This window comes from Spea bombifrons, chromosome 8 (assembly GCF_027358695.1).
Source record: "Spea bombifrons isolate aSpeBom1 chromosome 8, aSpeBom1.2.pri, whole genome shotgun sequence".
Taxonomy (NCBI): domain Eukaryota; kingdom Metazoa; phylum Chordata; class Amphibia; order Anura; family Pelobatidae; genus Spea; species Spea bombifrons.
In genome coordinates this window covers 28845414-28868995 of record NC_071094.1, presented here as the reverse complement: position 1 = coordinate 28868995, position 23582 = coordinate 28845414, and positions in this window count along the sequence as shown.

Below are 23582 nucleotides of genomic sequence, written 5' to 3'. Positions count from 1 at the left end.
TTATGTGCATATATAAATATACACCGATCAACACTGATAATCTTGTTATCATGGCACCTGTCAGTGGGTGGGATATATTAGGAAGGAAGGAAGCATTTTGTCATCAAAGTTGATGTGTTAAAAGCAGGAAATAATGGACAAACGTAAGGATCTGAGTACTTTTGAGAAGGGCCAAATTGTGATTGCTAGATGAATGGGTCAGAGCATCTCCAAAACTGCAGCTCTTGTGGGGTGAATGGCAAAAGGGTCATGGACGGCCAAGTCTCATTGATGCACGTGGGGGTGAGGGGCAGGCTAGGCCGTGCGGTCAAATCCAACAGACAAGCTACTGTAGCTCAAATTGTTGGTTCTGATAGAAAGCTCAAATTGTTGGTTCTGATAGAAAGCTCAAATTGTTGGTTCTGATAGAAAGGTGTCAGAACATACAGTGTATCCCAGTTTGGTGCATATAGTGCTTTGTAGCCACAGACTGTTCAGGATGCTCACACTGACCCCCGTTCACTGCCGAAAGCGCCTACAATGGGCAAGTGAGCATAAGAACTAGACCATGGAGCAATGGATGAATTGTTGCAGACCATGTACACCCTTTCATTCCCTGATGGCATTGGCCTCTGTCAGTAGGAAAATGCTCCCTGCCACAAAGCAAAAATGCCAGGAAAGGTTTGAGGAACACAGCGATGAGTTCAAGGTGTTGACTTTCCTAGATCTCCATCTAATCGAGCATCTGTGGGATGTGCTGGACAAACAAGTCTGATCCATGGAGTCCCCACCTTGCAACTTACAGGACATGAAGGATCTGCTGCTAACGTCTTGGTGCCAGATACCACAGCACTCCTTCAGTCCATGTCTTGATGGGTCAGGGCTGTTTTGGTGGCAAAAGGGGGACCTACACAATATTGGGCAGCTGGTGATAATGTTATGGCTGATCGGTGTATGTAGACAGTATATTTATATGTGTGTGTAAATACCATATACTTTGTTCAAATCATACAGTGTTTTTCTTTGTAAATATTGAAGTACACATAATTTACTGCACTTATAGTAATGCTTTCTCAAACACAGAAAACAGCTGTTAGATATTTAATTGCATTCAGGGATATATCATTTATTTCCATGAACACACAAAATATGCTTGAAACAAAGCAAGCAGACTTCCAAGTGCCACTGAGACACAAACCATGTCCATACCTGGGACCTTCTGGAAGCCCTCCCTTGCGGGACGCGGCCAGGACTGCACACTGACGTCGGCAGCAGGAAATGGCAGCAGGAAACACCCCCATTTAAAGGAAAAACCCAGAGGATTCGGTCAAACCCAAAGAGTTTCCAGGTATGACCATGTCACAGGAAGGCTTTCCTAATCACTATAGGTTCCTGCCTAGGGGCCCCAGTAGCTGCACTGTATAGACTACAGCAGACAGAGGTGGGAGTTCAGCGAGGTCACATTATATTTCCTTGCAGATTCTCTGCCTCTAATTACACACCGACAAATAAATGAGTGAACATTATATCTATAATTATAAAATGAAGAGATGGCCATGTGGAGCCAGATTTCTTTCTTTTTCTTTCTTTTTCTACAGAGGAAAACTAAAGAATAATCATTAACACTGAATGCATTCAGTCACAACAATGTCCAGTTACTATGTTTTGTGAAATAATTTAATCCCGAGTCCTATAGCGTATACGCAAATATGTTAATATGTTCTAATAAAACAAAAAATGTATAACTTGTAATAATTACAACACAACAGATAAAACCTAAAACAGATAATTGCTTTGCGGTTCGAGCAGAAGATGAGAGAAGATTTAACCTAAGGCAAAATACATTGTGTAAATGGATTCCTTTCCAAGTTAGAATTCTCAAAGTGCACTTGAGGTTACTGCCTACGTTACAATTAAACCAATTGCTTTCCAAGCTGATATTCAGCCTCTAACTAACGTAAACTGTTATATGATAAAACATATCTGCAAAAATATGAGGACACTGCATAGAACACAATGTAACCTGATAAAGCATATTTCAATGCATCGATAAATTAACGGTTAGCAACAGAAATTAGTTTAAGGTTGAATTTTAAATGATGTGAAAACCATATTTAGTTGACTTCATATTTACAATCTTATCTATGGGGTTTATTAAATATAGTGTTCATTCTATGTATAATGTTTATACATGGCGAGCCTAGCACCGGGACCAGTGGTACCATTGCCGGCAGGATTTTTTTCAACAGCAGCATTTTAGTGGGGATTTCAATTCATTAAGTTCGATAATAATGTACTGGCTTGTAATAACCTGTTTCAATATCTTCATGAATTATGAACTCAATACTGTGAGTACAAAGGCTGCTTGCACTCCTGTTTTAAAATATATCTTTATATTTGTAACCTGCACTTTACTCCCCAGTATTTTGACATTTTCTTTAACTGTTTTGTTTGTTAAAAGGAAGAGGCTTCATTTTAATTCTAGTACTAAAGCTTCTTTAATGGCAAGTTTTAGGTTTTTATTAACTGGGGTTTTTTAATGAACCCGAGAAAATAAATATCATAGCACGGGAACATAATTTGTGATGCAGAATGCAGACACTACATTGAAGATTTTAGGGTCACTCAAGAAGACGCTTTTATTCTTTGTAATATAGTTCATCAAAAGAATGGGAAAATCCATTCACCTAAAGATGAATCCATTCATCCAAAAATGCTGGTAGGATGATGAGTCCTTAAAGACATATTCCAATGAGGAGTGTGCCCCAGCTACTACATTATTTTATTAGATTATTTTTCATATATTGTGTTAAACCTTTGTCCTAATTCTTGGGTGATATCACTGAGGACCACATGTTTCAAAGAATGGATCTAACAGCAGATTGATTGTGCTATGTATTTTGTAGATCTCCTGATGGTTGGCAGATTGAGAGATGGACTGTCCAGGGACTTAAGGTACATCTCCCCTTAGCTTTTATTCTTTGTATCTTGCATTGGAGTGTTTTCTATAACCTTACACAGCTAGTTTAGACTTTAGAAACAGCACTGTCTTAGAGAACTGCCTACAACTCTCTACTGTACCTTTTTTATGAAAAATCCCATAGTTTGAACAATTAGGATACTCCAAGATATAAAATCAGTAATATGGGATACATCTGTGTGTTCTGCAAGGAAACAGTTAATTAAACCATAACTCGTCACACAATGCATTCACTTGATCTCAAGCATAAATGCAGGCGGAAAATATTTTACCCTTTTCATGTGAAGCTAGTTATAGAAAAGTGAGTGCTTTGTTTTTGTCATCCTTTTTTTGTTCAATTTTTGGAGAAAGTGCTATAATCAAGCAATCTCCGCCTAAAATATGCGCTGTACCTCTTAGTTCAGCACCTGCAGCTGTTGTCACAGAAACTCAGCATTGTTGAAGGACAGAAAATAATAAAAAATAATAAATATGGTACCTTGTTGGATGAGAAAGAAAATTTTGCTAAAGTACAGCAGACGTGATTTAAATCGAAATTACTTATTTCAGCTGGTGTGGAATAAGCCATCTGTGGGCAAAAATATAGACTTTATATTTACGCTAAAAACAAGGAGTTACAAAAACAAGCAAAACATTGCAACTTTTTTAGGTGGTATGTGTGCATTCTTTAAGATTTAAGATTGTAGGCTAAACCCAATGTTTGACAGCTTTCAATTTAGCCATCCTTGATTGCACACTTTTATAAATGGTCTAAAGCTACATTGTCGTCTGAGCACTGTAACATCTATACAGTAATAGACTACAGACTTGAAGTGGTATTTGATATAGAAAGCCTGAAAGATAGCTTTTATCGGATTATTTGCTCCAAGGTTAGCAGTCAAGCATGGAACCAGTTAAAAGAAGGATTCTTACGAAGGTTGCATGGCGGATTGATACACACAGCTATATGCCACCCTATTCTGTAGCACTATTGCAATAGAGGACAATGGACATTAACATTAAATCTGGTTATATACAATTGACAATAAGATAAAGACATATTGAAACGTACTGGTACAGAAGTACAAGAGTTTCCTATGTACAATATATTGTTTAACCTAATATTTGGGATATTTGGAATGAGATCTTAATAACTAGTTTAAGTCTGCAGTGTTAGAGAGAGCAATGGTTCTGTTTATAATTCTACTGTGGTTAACTTTCGTTAACAAATACTCTTTGTTGATTAAACACTGGTTCATGTAACATGGAAAATTCTAGATAACTTTTGAGGTTCACAAACAAAAGCGGCTTAGTTAAATTTCTTTGGGCAGCTATAGCTGTTGGGTTCTTCAGTGTTGCTTTAGGAAATGTCTTGCATAAACATATTCAAATTGATGTTCAGCTGGCATTAACTTAACTTAAATTAAATTGTTTCATAGTGTGATTAAAATATACTTCACCTTAAATAACATTTCATAGAAAAATTATGTTTATGGCAGATTTTTTTAAAATATTGTTTGTTTTTTCACCTGTTCAATAGCTTGTTGTAACAAATAGCTAATCAGCCAATCACATGGCAGCAACTCAATGCATTTAGGCATGTAGACGTGGTCAAGACAACTTGCTGAAGTTCCAACAGAGCATCAGAATGGGGAAGAAAGGAGATTTATGTGGCATGGTTGTTGGTAACAGATGGGCTGGTCTGAGTATTTCAGAAACTGCTGATCTACTCGGATTTTCACGCACAACCATCTCTATGGGTTTACAGAGAATGGTCGAAAAAGAGAAAATATCCAGTGAGCGGCAGTTGTGTGGACGAAAAATGCCTTCTTGATGGGGCAAATTTCTAAACATTGAACTGTCACCAATGTTTCAACAGGTAGAATCACAACTGCAGTAGTGACCATTCAAACACAAATGTTAAGAGGATCCAGGGGCTGGTACTTAATTATACCGCATTCTTAGTGTGATAATACTGTACCTGCTACTCAATAACCTGAATAAAAAGTTATTCCTGCATGCTGATATAATGTGAATGTTAAATAATAAATTCTAAGATTGTCCTTTAAAAAAAGGTTACTCGCTCTTCTTCATAAAAGTAAATAATACATACTTTCATTGATATACCTGTCAGCTCTGTGACCTGGAACTTTGATGTACTATACCCCTGTTTAAATGTTCATACAGAATACTTAATTGATTTGGTAAGCGACAACTTGAAATAACCAAATTTACTTTGGAGGTATAGGTATCAAATGCAGTTTGAGATCAGACAAACTGGCCTGATCAGAATAATAATATTGAGGCATTTGTTCACGGAATACTTATGTAGGATACTAAATATTTAACTATTGTCCTTGGCAGCATTTCAGAATGTTTAACTGCAAGAATACAAATCTGAATCAGTAACAAACCATTTGACTATGGAAAATATTTTTCAATGCATATTTATAAATACTAAACAATATAATATTCGTGTCCTTTATTCGTTGCCATAATAAGAAAATAATATATTGTGAATGATCATAATTATAGTGTTCCAACTTTCAACTTACCACTCAAATTATTCTTTTTTTTCCATTCTATTTTTGGATAGTTCTTTTATCTGAGCCTAAGATGAAGACATAGGGGGTTCACTGATCATAGTTGGATATCCCCAAAACGGTAGGTTTAAGTGTTGCATCCTTTAAATTACAAGTGGCAATAAAAATAATGAAGAAAGGATCCCTAGCAGGCCAGACGCTGCTTTTTAACCACTTTTCAAAGTCAGAGATCCAAATATGGAGTAATATGCAATGAAAGTCCACTGGTTGCCACAGTACTTGCCCAATATTTGCCCAGTCATTATAAATATGGCCCTGAGTAGTAAGTGTCCAGAGGAGTATTTTACAGGGCAACATTCTCCTGCCATTAGTTACTGCATGATTTTAATGGGGACTGAACTTCACTAGCACATGTAGAAATACATTTTTTCAAGACAATAATTTTTCGGGAGATTTTTCAGGTTTTCACAAAGTGATATTCCTCCCGCAAGGATGGGCAAGTTTACAAAAGAAGCATATTTGTTATATATTCTCAGGCAAACCTTACTTTTAATGCATAGATTTTTCTATTTTTTTTCTTAGTGTCTAGTGGCACAACTGTTACTGTAACTGTATTGCACAAATGGAGTCTATATTCCTAATGAAGCATTGCAGTCATTTGACACATTGGAGAGGGGTTTGCATTCGGTCATTACTCCAACCATATTTAAATGTAATTCCATTCCAAACAGCAACATCTATTAAATTATTCAATATCTTTCTTCTGTTTGGGCTTGAATAATACTAATTGACATATTATTCAAACGGATTTCTTTATGTCTAAATTGCCACCATTCAAGAGAAATCCAAAGTACTACTTCTTTATTCATGCTTTTTTTTTGTTTGTCATTTACAAGAGCTATTTGGCTGTAACACGGGTAAAATTCAAGCCATGTGCAATGTCAAGTGATGAATGCCCAAATCCATAACTATGTTTTATGCTTGTGCAGAGTTCCCTTTGCCCATTATGCATCGTTTCATGAAGCAGGAAAGTATTTTCTGTACCAATATCAATCAAATGTGTTAGCTTTGTTAAGCAAAGCGAAAGCAAATATACAGACAAAAGCTATTTATTTTTGTATTTTAGTATGCTGACAAGGAGCAGCATGATGCCTTACTAGTAATTGCCTTAAAAAACTAGCTTGCTCAGTGTTGATACAAACAAAAATATAAACATTGCATGCAACTTCTTATCATGGTGAATTAAAACATTTACAGCTAATTAACTTAACTATGCATTAGCAGAGGTCATTCAGAGTGAACTTCTACTGGAATTAGGTGGGTGATGAATAGCACATAGTAAAATTTGTAAGAATGTTTTTAAAGGCATGTCACAGATTACACTATATATTAACAAGGGCCTTGTAAAGCTCGTCTTCTTATAAAATAATCTCACTGGGGTTGTTCTTCGTAATGCATAATGAAAACAGTGAATAAAATCAGAGTCGTCTGTCATCAGGTTAACTCAACTGAACAAACTGAACTTACATTGCAAGCACTCATAAATTGAACTAGTTTTCAAACTTTCAAATTCGCAGAAAACAACGAAATGAAAATTCTGGGCTGAAACCGAAAATTCAGCATTCACTTGGCCGAAAATGACCCCCCACACCTTAAAAAAAACAACCACACTTTTATTAAAAATAAGTAATAATATTAATATATATGATTGCTAACAGCAATCACACTCCTATCATGCCCAGGCATACCCAGATAACAGCATGTACTGGTTGCCTGGGCATGATGGGAGTGTGATTGCTGTTAGCAATCATATATATATATATATATAGATGTATATATATATATATATATATATATATATATATATACATCTATATATATATTACTATTGTTATTGAATTTTTCTGTGTGGTTAACACACCAAAATTGGACAAAAAATCAATATTAATAGATAGATAGACAGATAGATAATTGCTAACAGCAATCACACTCATATCATGCCCAGGCAGCCAGTACATGCTGGAACCTGAGCATGATAGGAGTGTGATTACATCCTCTCTATGCCATGCAATTCCCCAACAAAATTACACATCCATGTTATCACACACACACACCCATTCACAAACATTCATTCCCTTAATCAAGCACACTTGCACAAAGAAGTGTGGTAGACAACTGGAAAATCCTTTCAGTAGAAGTGTTAGAGATTAATTTGATCATACGTGGGATAGGCATAACGCTCTTTATAAGACAAGACCAAAGATCAAGCAAGAGTAAAGCTTTTACAGCAAGAGAAGAAAAGAAAGAAAATTCTATGTTACTATATTTCCGGTTATAAAAAAAACTTTACTTCGATAGAGGTTTTAAGGATTAAAAAAGTTCCTCTAAAATGACTGCAGTACATTGACAATAACAAGTATGCCTTATAAAACTACCATCCCATAATAGTAAAAATAACAGGAAAATGTGGTAACCACGACAACCATTAATCTATCTAGATGCATGCACACTGTTGTTATTGAGATACATTAAACAGAAAGCCTGACATACACTTGCTTAAATGTTGATCACACTGTGTCCGCCTTTAGCAATAGCGGGTACGTAATTATTTTATAGAAACCTCACATATATCTGTTATTTCAAGCTCTGGAAAGAATAATAAAACATTATTGCTTTTGAAAAACAACAGAGAATAACATATTTACAGAAATTGTAATAATACAGAAGCACACAAATGTAGATTTGTTTTAGTAATGCCACATAGTTTGCCCATTAATTTCTAAAAAGAATAGTACTACTATACTTTCATTAATTTTCTAGAGCCTAATTTATTTTTGAATATTAGATTGTTTGTTCTTTTCTTTCTTCATATTATTTTTTTTTTATTTCACATTTTTTATCACAGTATTTTGACGCAATGTTCTAGCTTCAGAGATGTTTAAACACTGTAATGTAATTGGTTTAATGAGGCTTGGGATGAAATGGAAAATGCACTGTCCAGATTATTTAATTAATAAACAATAAACAAACATATATGTAGTTGTATAGGACAGAAGTTATATTTCTTGGCTACAAAATAATATGCAATGAATAATTTAATATGTTCATTTATCTTAGGTACTGCAGACAGTGCATTGATGCATAACAGATGATATAGCTTCTCAGCTCCTTGTATTGTGTAATGGTGGTGAGAGTCTTATTGGTTAGATTCGCCAAACTTGGGGTACTTTGACATAGTGGCAATATATGGCAATATATATGGTGTGAAGGAATTTCCAATATTTATGCCTTAGATACTTGTTTTTTTAATGGTATTCACTGGGAGATATTCCTAATCATATCATCTGACGGGCACAAATTTGGTTCACTAATGGTCATAAGTTAAAAGTCGCTAGATTGCATTGCTAAGTTAGCACACCTATATTGCAAACATCAAAAGCAGAATGTCACTGGTCAGACAGGACCAGGCTACTATACCAGTTTTAGAAAGTCTTTTTATTTTAATGAAAAGAACACATTCCGATAAAACGTCTATATTTCTGTCCAAAGCATGAACATATTGTGAACAGTGAAAACTCTCAAACTTTTGTGGACACAGCACATGAGCATAGTTGTTAAGACCCTCTCCTGTCTTTAGGGCAATGGGTGACTCTTAGCTGTTGGACCCTATGTAAAAACAGAATACAGGACCAGTTGTATAATAAAAGTCATTTGCTAACTATTTTTCCATCATTTTTCCCTAAGGAACTTGCAAATATTTTTGTTTAATCTCCTTAGGATGGATATATGCCTTTCTATCCGATGCAAATGACAACTGTATGGTAAAATAAAGATTATGAGAAACCATACTACCTACTTTTTTACACTTTGAGTTTAATATCTATGACCTATTAAATACCATGATACGAAGTTGCAGTGTGCAAATAATTTATCCACGTGGGAAAATGTAGTAAAAAGTTAAAAGAAGACAGTCTTTTTAAATTATTTCAAAAATTATTAATCAAGTTCACAGACAATCTTCGATATGCACACCTCAAGGTAAATTACTGATAAACTTCAAAGTACCACTGCTACAATACACTGCTATATGTATATATATATATATATATATATATATATATATATACATACATAAACAGAGATTTGCATGACCAAAAGAATAACTCAAATCTATTGTATATAGATGTTTTATAACATGTAGTGCGTAAATCCCATAAATATTTATAATGGATTTCAACATACGGTAATTAAGCACCATTATAAAAAGGAACTATAGTTTTCCAGGAAAACAATGTGTCCCATTGATACTATTAACAACAAGTATACTGCCCAGGCAGGATGGCCAGAGTGGAGCCAATTAGTCTTTCTAGAATAAAGCACAATACAAGAGCAAGGGCAGTAGAAGAAAAACAGGTAACTAGATTACATTAATATGTAGGAAAAGAGAAAAGTATAGAAATCAACTCCATCGATACATTCCAGGAAATAATCCTTTCAGTAACATTTTTTCCTCACAAGCTACATATCAACATTAAGCCCCTTCATATACTGTGCAAAATTATTGAGATCATCATTAATAACATGGTCAAGTGTTTTGTTATGTGTTTTGATGAGTTATGGGAATTAACATGTTTATGATTATTTTGCTATTAAAGGATAAAACATACTGTATGATACTTTGGTCTCTAATGGTATAAGGCATATTTTGTTATATGGCCCCGTGAACAGCCCCAATGGTTGAGTAGAGGTCTATGCCGCTACTGGCAAAGACCTATCCTAATGCTTCCTCTCCTAAGTCCAGTGCAATACCTGCTACTGGAGAGCACCAGGATACAAAGTCATATCCTGTGCCCAGCAGACTATGTAAACTTGGTTTAAATCAATAAAGGAAACCCTGAAAGTGCAGGTGTATAACCTAAAACAGTCATGTATGTAATTTCGCTTAAGCCTTCAGGTACCTTGACTATGGGACTTTGCGGACCGTGCTCCGATAGGTCTAGGGCAGTGATGGGCAACCTTTTTGGCGTGGTGTGTCAAAAATCGGCAAAAAATCGAGCATAACTCGCGTGGTGTGTCACTTCGACAAAAAAACATAATTTTGCGCAATTTATAGTTTAAACTACAAAAATGTATAATTGCAATATATAATTGTATTTAATAAACCAAAAACAAATTATTTAACATACCTGCTTAGTAACTTCTTTGTTCATCAGTCGATTTCGTATGTTGCCCTTGATATACCAATCCACACACATACACCAATCCACACACATACCAATCCACACACACATACCAATCCACACACATACCAATCCACACACATACCAATCCACACACATACCAATCCACACATACACCAATCCACACATATACCAATCCACACACATACACCAATCCACACACATACCAATCCACACACATACACCAATCCACACACATACACCAATCCACACACACATACCAATCCACACACATACCAATCCACACATATACCAATCCACACACATACCAATCCACACACATACACCAATCCACACACACATACCAATCCACACACATACACCAATCCACACACATACACCAATCCACTCTCACTGTATGCTTTCCTACCTTTCCTCTTTTCTCCTTACAGCTCCTTTTCCTGCTCTTCGCTCCTCTTCTTCTTCAGTTCTTCTGTCTTCTTCCGAGGGCACGGGGTTCAGAGGGCACGGACAGCGGTGGGCGCGGCTTCAGTGTTGTGCGCTGGGATCTGACAACAAACCCCGGCGCACAACAGCTGTTGCCGCGCGGATCGCAAGGGAGCGGTATCGGAGGTCTTTAACAGACCTCCGGCTCCCTTGAGTGATTTTAAGCCGGGTTCAAGGGAGATCCTTGAACCGGCTTAAAATCACTCAAGGGAGCCGGTGGTCTGTTAAAGACCTCCGATACCGCTCCCTTGCGAGCCTGCTCCTCCAGCGGCGGACATTGCTGTCCGTCTCTGGAGGGGTGCCGGGTGCCGGCAAGTTGGCACCCCCCTGATGAGCGGCACCCGGTGCGGACCGCCCCCCCCGCCCCCCGCTAGGTACGCTACTGCACGTCCCGCCCCCCCCCCGTTCCTCCAGCACAGATTCTTTCATCCTCGGCGGCCGTGCAGGAGCCGAGGATGAAATCCTGCGCGTGTCACCCCAAATGGCTACGCGTGTCAGCACTGACACGCGTGTCATAGGTTCGCCATCACTGGTCTAGGGCTTTATTTTGTTTATTTTGAAAGTCAGGCCTGGCAGATTAAAGGCATCAACTGAAAGGTCAGGGCAGAGTTCAACAAAAGAGGAGAGAGTGTGTCCTTTTACTTTATTTATGCTTGGTATTTCACTCCTACAACTCTGACTCTCCTCTACACCCTTATTATCACATCTCAACTCTTTGTTCATGGCTGGTACATTACTCCTATCTCTAATAACCTTATCTGGACTCCCTTACTGACATATCTCAACCCTCATGTGTTGAAGGGTTGTGCGCCATCCTGCGTAGCTTGTTTGTAATTGTGAAAAGACTAGGTAAAAATCATCCGCTGCCTGTGTGCAATCAAATGATCTGATCTACTGGTGTAATGGAGGCCCCTGCAGCTCCTCATTGCGCTGCCAAACCCCGCAGGGTCGGCCAGCAGCAATCTCTCAGTTAGAGCATGCTGAGTCTGAGCTCCAGGATTTGATATCATTTCTGATTTCCCTCCTCAAATTGTGATGAGGACCGCGAGGAAGCAGAAGAGCCAACTTCCCTCTTGAGCCAACAAAGGTAGGTGTGGGTTGTTGTGGGTTTGTGCATAAGTAAGTATGTTAGTGTGTGTAAGTATGTTAGTGTGTGTAAGTATATTACTATGTTGGTGTGTGCTAGTGTGTGTATGTAAGTACATAGTACTGCATGTGTGTTAGTGTCTGTGTTAGTCTGTGTTAGCATGTATAGATATGTTAGTATGGCAGTGTGCATGTGTGTAAGCATAATAGTATATTGGTGTGTATAAGTATGTTACTGTATGCGTGAGTATGTTACAGTGTATGTCTGTGTGTACATATGTTATGGTGTGTGTGTATGTAGGAGAAGCTTGGGTGCCCCCATTGTGAGTGTTGCTGGGGGTCCTGGCATTTATTGGTTACACTTCTGATCTGGTTGCATCTTAGTCACAAATATAAATCTGTTCCAGGGTCTTTGTTTGGTAGCACTTCACTCATCCAAGAGCAGGACTATTTTCTTCACCTTCTGTACCATTATATCTTATATTTGTTCATATTACTGTTATTGTTAAAGTTGTGCTCTCTACTTACCATAACAGCATTACAGAAAATACTGGTATTTCATAAATTAAATGCAATCATAGTACTTTTGAACAGCAATCTATCACCTTAGACACAAACAAAATGTTTCCATTGATTCAACTAAAGTCCATTGGTTGCTTTGGTGATAATACCACATTTTAAACCCATGCTGTGTAGTTGAACCCTGACTATGTTCTTCATAAATATTCAGTATTGAATCACCAAGTCCTAATACATCAATATAAACATGCAGTGAAGTATTCACCTAAATCTTCCTGTGTGTTTTTCTGTTAATTGGTGAACTTTCCTTGTAAGTGACCTTTTGCAAAAAATAAACATTTTGTTGGGTTTGCCGAAAAGCCAAACTGCCTGCATGTTTTTACACACTGGCTATATTTACCTAAAGGTCAGGCATTTTGAGAAACAATTGCAAATGTGGCATTTATCCTTTAACGCTGTCAGCGCGTACTATGTTTATATAAAAGTTTGTGCTTGCTAAGAAAGTGAGTCTTCATTTCATTCCAAATGTCATTTAAACATCAGATCAACATCAAATTAGGTTTAAAATGAACCTTAACTGTTGAAAACCTCCTGAAAAGCTGAGGATATGTAACACAAAAATAAATATATCCAGGCTCGGACTGACTGCTGGCTGACATCACCTCATACTCACCTGATCTGCCACTCCTGCTAGAGCAGAAAAAAGTATTGTGCAGACGCGGATATCCAGCTGTCAGGTGCACTGATGACTTAAAGTGCTAAAGTCCATCGCCAGTGTTTTATTGAATATCCTACTTAATGGTACATGTGGCAAGGAATTTGATAACGATATCATATATAATTGTTTTTGTCACTTGCTCTAATTAGGTTAAGTAATGTAGCCAGAAAATGTGAAAACAATTATACATCAATGAGCTTTGGACACCCATGACCCTGTCGCTGGTTTACCGTTTCTTCTTCCTTGGGCCACTTTTGATAGCTACTGGCCACTGCAGACCGGGAACACCCCACAAGAGCTGCAGTTTCGGAGATGCTCTGAGACAGTCGTCCAGCCATCACAATTTGGCCCTTGTCAAAGTCTATCAGATTGCTTGCCCATTTTCTCCTGCTTCTAACACATCAACTTTGAGGCCGAAATGTTCACTTGCTGCCTAATATATCCAACCCACTGACAGCTGCCATTATAACAAGATTATCAGTGTTATTCACTTCACCTGTCAGTGATCATAATGTTATGACTGATCTGTGTTTACACAGTACTTATCTTGCACTTCCCTACTGTGGCCTGCCGCTCCCTCACTGAGCAGTTATCCGACCCGGTCCTGTGACATGCAGCAATCATTCGCCCACACTGACACTGTGCGCCAAAAACTGATGTCATTTAAACTGTCGCTTCATTGGACAGGAGAGAGGTATGGTCCGAATGCTGAGGCCTCAGAGCAATTGCTGAAATCAGATCACTGGGGTCCTCCATAAATTGCTCCGTGTGCTCTGCCGTTAATCAGGCCTCGGAAATAATTGTTACCATGTCCCTCTCTTCTATTTAGGGTTTCTAGTTCTTTAGGTAACCCATGTTTCCAATACAGAAATGGAGTATGAGCATAGAATAAATCAGAAATTATAGCTCTGATCAGTATGGGGCTGACACAGAAGCCCCCTAAAAATCTATGCAAAACAGTGTATATAATGCATCTCGTTGATAACTCAGATTAACACAGTGATTGAGCCCACTACAAACTCATAGTCCAAAATTGATCATATGGTAGGGAATTTAGGGGAACCCCATTCAAAGTTTGACTGTCTGGAGGTCTGATTATGTCAGGATTCCACCCTGCTAGCCCGGACCATGTATGATTACTTTTGCCGTTATGTCCGGCTGCTACCACTAGTGGCCACCCTCTCCCTCTCTCTGCAATGCTCAGGATCAGATTACCAGGTCAGCTGGGTCTGATCACCTGAGTGGAACCTGCCTTTATTAACCTGCCCTGCCCTGTAGTCAGGGCCTTTGCATTGAAGTGCATGGACCGCTCTCCTGCTTCGGACCTGTACCATGGGCTACCTGCCAGTGCCTGAGCTACCCGTGTCTTGTTCCTGAGCTTCCTGCCGTCAGCCCACCCAGTGGGTCTCCGTACCAGTCAGCCCTGCCAGTGGGCTTCCTGCCGTCAGCCCACCCAGTGGGCCTCCGTACCCGTCAGCCCTGCCAGTGGGCTTCCTGCCGTCAGCCCACCCAGTGGGCCTGCGTACCCGTCAGCCCTGCCAGTGGGCTTCCTGCCGTCAGCCCACCCAGTGGGCCTCTGTACCAGTCAGCCCACCCAGTGGGCCTCCGTACCCGTCAGCCCTGCCAGTGGGCTTCCTGCCGTCAGCCCACCCAGTGGGCCTCCGTACCGTCAGCCCACCCAGTGGGCCTCCGTACCCTTCAGCCCTGCCAGTGGGCTTCCTGCCGTCAGCCCACCCAGTGGGCCTCTGTACCCGTCAGCCCTGCCAGTGGGCTTCCTGCCGTCAGCCCACCCAGTGGGCCTCCGTACCAGTCAGCCCACCCAGTGGGCCTCCGTACCCATGTGCCGTATGTTATTTCGCCTGTCCGTACCACATCACTTACCGTCATGCATCGTGGGGTGCAAACAGAACCCCTTGTATCCCCTGCTACTGGGCTCCTACCCGACCTGCTTACCAGGGTCCTGACAGAATGCAAAGGCCAATACAAGGAGTCCGCGGGGATACCTGCAGTACTGGAATTGCTGGCGGAATGTCTTCTCCAGATATGTATATCTGTACGGACTGTTTTAAAACCCGACCATGGTGATACCAAGACCAAGACAGAGACCAAAAGCAAGAAGGCTCCTAAGAAGAGCTACAAGCGTGAGCCACTCACCAAGGAGGAAAAACAAAGAAGGCAAGTAGATAACCTATGCTATTATTGTGGAGAGACTGGTCATAGGATTTCATATTGTCCATTGAAACCAGCCAAACCGTCTGCTACCCACATCGAGAAACCCCATGCCCAGGAACCTGCATATGACGCCAGCAATGTCACAAAGCAGGAGCATTCCCTGTTGCGATCACAGACAGGTAATGCAGGGGTTAACCAGTCCTCAGCACCTGAGAATCCTACGCCCTCCATCGTAATGTCAGATGACCTCCAGACCTTGTCTGACGCCCCCGAGTGGTCTGATATGGACAGTGTGTCATCTGAGGCAGAGGTAACAGACACATCAATGGATATGAACCCCCCGGCCGTTTGTGCGGTCAGGAACACCACTCCTACCACTCACAGGAGTAGGAATGGGAGACTCCAAACCGCAAGACACTCCCTTGGGGCTCCTGGTTATGTCCTAGCAACCAATGGGACAATTGTGCACAGAAAGGAGCTGGAATATTATGAGCAACATCTGCGTGATCAAACGGCTGGTAGGCGTTCCTCCGTTCCTGTCTCCACCCAGTCCAGTCCCGGTATTGGTCAACACCACTCAGAGGGATACAGTGTACAGGGGGTATTCCTATCCCCTGGCGAATGCTTGCCTTGTCCGACTTCTGTACTTACCACGACGTTCGCATCTGTGCCACCAGTGGCTAAGGTCCGGAACACCCAGGCCAGCACACCTGAGGCGCTGCCACCAGACCGTGTAGTGGCTTCCAATGGAACTGTCATACGCCGTGAAGATCAGCATGTGTTTGAGGAAGCGCTACGTGCCAGAACTAGGTTGTCCCGCCACAGACGGTGACACTACTGCCATACGCAGTCCTACGAGCACCCAGAGGTTGCTCCTTGCGGTGGGCATCTGTCAGGATTCCACCCTGCTAGCCCGGACCATGTATGATTACTTTTGCCGTTATGTCCGGCTGCTACCACTAGTGGCCACCCTCTCCCTCTCTCTGCAATGCTCAGGATCAGATTACCAGGTCAGCTGGGTCTGATCACCTGAGTGGAACCTGCCTTTATTAACCTGCCCTGCCCTGTAGTCAGGGCCTTTGCATTGAAGTGCATGGACCGCTCTGCTTCGGCCCTGTACCGTGGGCTACCTGCCAGTGCCTGAGCTACCCGTGTCTTGTTCCTGAGCTTCCTGCCGTCAGCCCACCCAGTGGGTCTCCGTACCAGTCAGCCCTGCCAGTGGGCTTCCTGCCGTCAGCCCACCCAGTGGGCCTCTGTACCAGTCAGCCCACCCAGTGGGCCTCCGTACCGTCAGCCCACCCAGTGGGCCTCCGTACCCTTCAGCCCTGCCAGTGGGCTTCCTGCCGTCAGCCCACCCAGTGGGCCTCTGTACCCGTCAGCCCTGCCAGTGGGCTTCCTGCCGTCAGCCCACCCAGTGGGCCTCCGTACCAGTCAGCCCACCCAGTGGGCCTCCGTACCCATGTGCCGTATGTTATTTCGCCTGTCCGTACCACATCACTTACCGTCATGCTTCGTGGGGTGCAAACAGAACCCCTTGTATCCCCTGCTACTGGGCTCCTACCCGACCTGCTTACCAGGGTCCTGACAGATTATAAGACGACCTCGAATATAAGAGGTAAAACCTAGTCTTGTAATTGAGCAAATAGGGTAACTTTTAGTACTAAGAAATGTGTTAAGAGCTTAAGTCAATGTATGAAACTCATTTAACAATTACATGCGACAATATTATTTTTTAGTGAGTTTTTTATTTTACGTATGCATAAAATTCCAACACATGGAATATTTTATTATTGAATTTATATTATAACAAATAAAAAAAAAAGTAACTCATAGTGAACTGTGGTATTTATCAAATTGAGTTGAGAAAAAAGCACTAGATAACTTTTCTACACATAACCCTATATTACACACACGTGTATCTCATCTTTTACAACTGTGTGATCTGAGTTTATATCCTCAATTAATAGATGAACACTAAGAGGGGATATTTTCATGTTGTTAGGTTTTTGAAATGCTTTAGTCAAGGCAGGATGATACGCTTTTCTCTAACCCTCTGGGGTCCCCCAACCTACTTGTTTCAGATACCACACTTTGAAAATGAACTCACTTAGCAAAGTCATAGCAAGTGCCGGATCTAATTTGAGTGATTTGTCAAAGAACAGCTGTAGGGAAACCGCGCAGGTTTCAGAGAATGAAGCTCGTTGGATAAAGGGAGCATTTGTTAAACGCTCCGTGAAGTCTTGGCCAGAGGACACATGACACTGAAGATATAGAAATAACAAAGTTAAAAGTTTAATCAAACATTGAAGGTGCATAAAAGCAAGACAATTGTGAACAATCAAACTGCTGGGTAGTTCAAACTGATACCTATGCTGAAACCCACCAATGACAACATAAAAATGGATTGATGAAGTATCATCATGACTGAGGGCAGCACCTCCAGCACCTACCTCTAAGGCTTTTCTTGTAAGTGCTGGGATATGACTCCACATGCCAGAACTGTACTTCAGAAGGACACACGGCACCAGATACAGCATGCTGTGGAGGTTGTGCCAGCTAGAATATGTAGATGTATATGTTCACTGCCCCAAAAATAAATTACGTGGTAATAATTACAACAATCACATTACACATTTATAGATGTTTTATTTGCATACCTTGGAATGCTCAGGGTCTGACCTCGAGGTAAAACTCTGCTTGCCCCCAACTCTAAGTCAGTTACTTCTTTCACCAGGCAGGGAAATAATGTTTGGCCATGCCCACTCCTCACCTGCTCTCTGCCTACTTCCCTCCCACTCTCCACCCACTAAAAGTTATCTGGGGTTAGCCCTGCCCTGTGTGTAGCTACCCCGGGGCCCCAACTTCAACAGCTAGTCTGTGCCATCATTGCCCCCAAACAACTTGTCTGTGCCTTCTTTGATCTTTGCTCCCCCTTTCAACATACCACAAATGTAAACATTGTTACTCACTAACACACACTCCATCTCACCCCACTTACACATACATGCTCACACACACAAACAAGTACACAAGCATGCACACACACACAAGTACAGTTCCATGCACACACACACAAGTACAGTTCCATGCTCACACACACACATGTACACATGCATGCTCACACACACACAAGTACAGTTCCATGCTCGTTCATACACATGCACAAGTACAGTTCCATGCTCACACACACAAGTACACATACACAAGTACACACCCAGGCTTACACATACAATACACACACAAGTACAGTTCCATGCTCACACACCCACACAAGTACACATGCATGCTCACACTCAAACAAGTACACATCCATGCTCACACAAAAGTACACATGCATACTCACTCACACAAACAAGTACACATACATGCTCACACACAAACAAGTACACATGCATGCTCACACACACAAGTACAGTTCCATGCTCACACACACACACACACACACACACATGTACACATGCATGCTCACACACACAAGTACAGTTCCATGCTCACACATACACACAAGTACAGTTCCATGCTCACACACCCACACAAGTACACATGCATGCTCACACACACACACACAATGCTCACACTGTACACGCAGACAGAAGTACCGGGCGGCAGCAGCGGAGGTTGCAAGCGGTGGGGCAGTTGTGCTTTTTTCCTATGGGGCAGTCTTATATTCAGGCCTTTTCTTTTTTCCCTAAATTAATATTCAAATTGTGCAGAGTCATCTTATAATCAGGGTCATCTTATAATTGAGCAAAAATGGTATATATACAAACACATATACGCTCCTGTTTCCTTATGCCAGTTCAAAATAGTTTAGAAAGGGCCCTTCTGACCTGGATTGGTGTGGTCCAGGTCGGGAGGGCCCTTTCTAAACTATTTTGAGCCCGCATGGGGAGACACGAACTAGGGGTCGCAAGGGTCATACTCCCGCCCGCTCCCACAAAATGTGTGTCCAATTCCGCCCACTCCCACATCATGTGTGTCCAATCCCGCCCACTCCCGCAACATATGTGTCTAATCCTGCCCGCTCTCGAAACATGTGTGTCCAATCCTGCCCGCTCCCTCAAGCTTCTATTCCAATACATTTATTTACAGATAATTGGGACTTAAATCTGCCTAAAATTGGCCTGCTCCAAAACTGGCTGGGTGTCTAAGATCAACCTGTCTTCATCGCTGCATGCAGGAGTCACTCTCTCCAGCTTCTATGAAAACAAGGCTGAAATTCAATGTGACTGCTGCGACCCCTGTAGTTACGCCAGCCTCTACTTAAAAAAGCCATTAACTTAACCCATTCCCAGGTGTCCCTTTATTTGCCTCCTATCACAAAAGCATGATAATGGTCCAGGGTGGTATCTGGTCTATCTACTAGAGTATATCTTCTTTTTGTGAGTAGTTGAAGCAGTTCTATACAGTATGAATGGGTTAAATCAGTATGCTGCAATGGTTTTTTTGTTCCTTCATTCTGCAATTTTTACATAATTTATAGGACACATATCTGATAAAATTTACCAGAAAATTGGATTGGAAATCATGTTATGCTGCTGGCAAATCTGTCATAATTCTTTCTTGCATTCAGACTTTTTGTAGTATATACAGTATCTGGTCTTATGGCGAACTTGCATTTATTGTTATCATTATTATTATTTATAATAATTACTACTGAAATAAAATTATTATTGTTATTATTTGTATTATTATTACTTAGCACCAGCAGTTTACACAAATAGTTAAATTTTAAAAAAGATAACAGATCAAATCTTTTTTTTGTAATGGGGTATTTAAAGGTACATACTATATACTACTGTATTGATCCAATAGATGAATCAATGTTTCATTTCCATTATAAGAAGCTTTTTTGTTAAATACATTGATCAATGCAGTCAATTAATAATATTTAGATGCAGCATTCTGTTTTAAATGTAATTTATATTGTTTATTGAGCCTGGAACATAGTTGAGCTATTAACATTATGGAGACTTTTTTTATTATCATAGTATAGCAGTGTTACTTTTGGTTATGTAAAAGTAGCCAAATTACAGTGGTGCAAAAAAGTATTTAGTCAGCCACCAATTGTGCAAGTTCTCCCACTTAAAAAGATGAGAGAGGCCTGTAATTTTCACCATAGGTACACTTCAACTATGAGAGACAGAATGGGGGGAAAGAATACAGGAAATCACATTGTAGGATTTCTAATGAATTCATTGGTAAATTCCTCGGTGAAATAAGTATTTGGTCACCTACAAACAAGCAAGATATCTGGCTCTCACAGACCTGTAACATCCTCTTTAATAGTCTCCTCTATACAGGTAATAGTACCTGTATTAATGGATGGCACCTGTTTGAACTTGTTATCAGTATAAAAGACACCTGGCCAAGACCAAAGAGCTCTCGAAGGACACCTGAAACAAAATTGTAGACCTGCACTAGACTGGTAAGACTGAATCTGCAATAGGCAAGCAGCTTGGTGTGAAGAAATCAACTGTGGGAGCAATTATTCGAAAATGGAAGACATACAGGACCACTGATAATCTCCCTCGATCTGGGGCTCCACGCAAGATCTCACCCCGTGGTGTCAAAATGATCACAAGAACGGTGAGCAAAAATCCCAGAACCACACGGGGGGACCTAGTGAATGACCTGCAGAGAGCTGGGACCAAAGTAACAAAGGCTACCATCAGTAACACACTACGCCGCCAGGGACTCAAATCATGCAGTGCCAGACGTGTCCCCCTGCTTAAGCCAGTACATGTCCGGGCCCGTCTGAAGTTTGCTAGAGAGCATTTGGATGATCCAGAAGAGGATTGGGCGAATGTCATATGGTCAGATGAAACCAAGGTAGAACTTTTTGGTAGAAACTCAACTCGTCATGTGTGGAGGAGAAAGAATGCTGAGTTACATCCAAAGAACACCATACCTACGGTGAAGCATGGGGTGGAAACATCATGCTTTAAGGCTGTTTTTCTGCAAAGGGACCAGGACGACTGATCCATGTAAAGGAAAGAATGAATGGGGTCATGTACCGTGAGATTTTGAGTGAAAACCTCCTTCCATCAGCAAGGGCATTGAAGATGAAAGGTGGCTGGGTCTTTCAGCATGACGATGATCCCAAACACACCGCCCGGGCAACGAAGGAAACCTTTGGAGGGAGTTGAAAGTCCGTGTTGCCCAGGGACAGCCCCAAAACATCACTGTTCTAGAGGAGATCTGCATGGAGGAATGGTCCAAAATACCAGCAACAGTGTGTGAAAACCTTGTGAAGACTTACAGAAAACGTTTGACCTCTGTCATTGCCAACAAAGGGTATATAACAAAGTATTGATATGAACTTTTGTTATTGACCAAATACTTATTTTCCACCATAATCTTAAAATAAATTCTTCAAAAATCAGACAATGTGATTTATAGACTTTGTTGTCTCATTCTGTCTCTCATAGTTGAAGTGTACCTATGGTGAAAATTACAGGCCTCTCTCATCTTTGTAAGTGGGAGAACTTGCACAATTGGTGGCTGACTAAATACTTTTTTGTCCCACTGTAGCTCATGTAGCAAATCAATTTTATACAAAGGTTATTGAAAATAATATTAATTACTTGGAGTGACCTTGATATAAGCTGGGATTTGAGACACTAAGCAATAATGATACTGAAGTTTATTAACTAAAGCAGGATTAAGCAAGAAGGGTTAAACTCACCCTGCATCAAGAAACTTCACTGATTTGAAAATGCTTTATAGAGGGCCATCCAAACTCTTCTGCACTCACTAGCGTTAGACCTTCATAATGTAACATCATATCAGGGAACTAAAACTGCAACGCTTCCAACTCTCTTTGTAGTGAATAAACCCCACTGTGTACTTGTGTATTTCAAAGCAGGAGAGTAATCATGATTTTTCAGGCTTGGGATCAGAATAAACCCTGTGAAAACATATTCATGTTGTGACATTTTTTATCTTTTTTTTATATTGTTACTAAGAAAAAAGAATCTTAAAACTCTAAAAAAAAAAAAAAAAGGTGATTGACTGTGACTGCTATTCTGATCTGGGCAATTTTGAATGCTAATAAAGCGTATTCACATACGCAATGTAGTAGTAGTACTGTAAAAACTAATATGGGCTGTTAAGCGTTAACAATCTGCTACATATTGCCCAGTAAATGGTTATTATTTTATCAGGCTTTGTCTGCATTTTAACCATTGAGTTCTGAAATGCAAAAGAGGATTTATACCAGTAATTACTGTTTCTATTTCATTTAATGTTGTAACATATCTCAGCTGTTCATGTGTAATGACCCCCTAACAAAAAAGAAGTAATGGTTTCTAATGGATGTTTGCATCAGTCTGCTTCGTACCAAATGATACAAAGTTCACTAATGAAAATAAATAAACCCTTTAGACACCATTCAAGACTGAGCAGTTGATTAAAGTCTCCATCATTTCAAATAATGATATTGTGATGCAACCTATCCATCAATGATAACAATCAAAAATGGTACCAGTGAGCATGTTTTATGAGGGTAACCATATTGCCCCTAGTAATCAGGATATTTTTGATATATAGAAGTCATGTAATTTTCCCAGTTTATGAGTGATTTCAATCTATGACAGATAAAAGCGCACACTCAAAGCAGTGATGTGTGCTATATTGTTAGAGTCATCATCACATGGTACAGTCAGGCAAAAGCTTCCATGTGTGACAGGTGTTACAATACCTGTTTGAATAACACATACTGTAGCCTTGGTTGTCATAACCAGGCCTGAACTAGCCATCGAGTATACCGGGCAAACAGCCTGATAGCACCTCCTGATTACACTCCTCAGGGGACAACTTCCATTATTCTGCCAGGAGGAAAGACAAAAGTTAAAATTACAAGGCCAGCTATGCTCAATGCACACAATCTAGTCATGTTCAATACATATTTGGCAAAA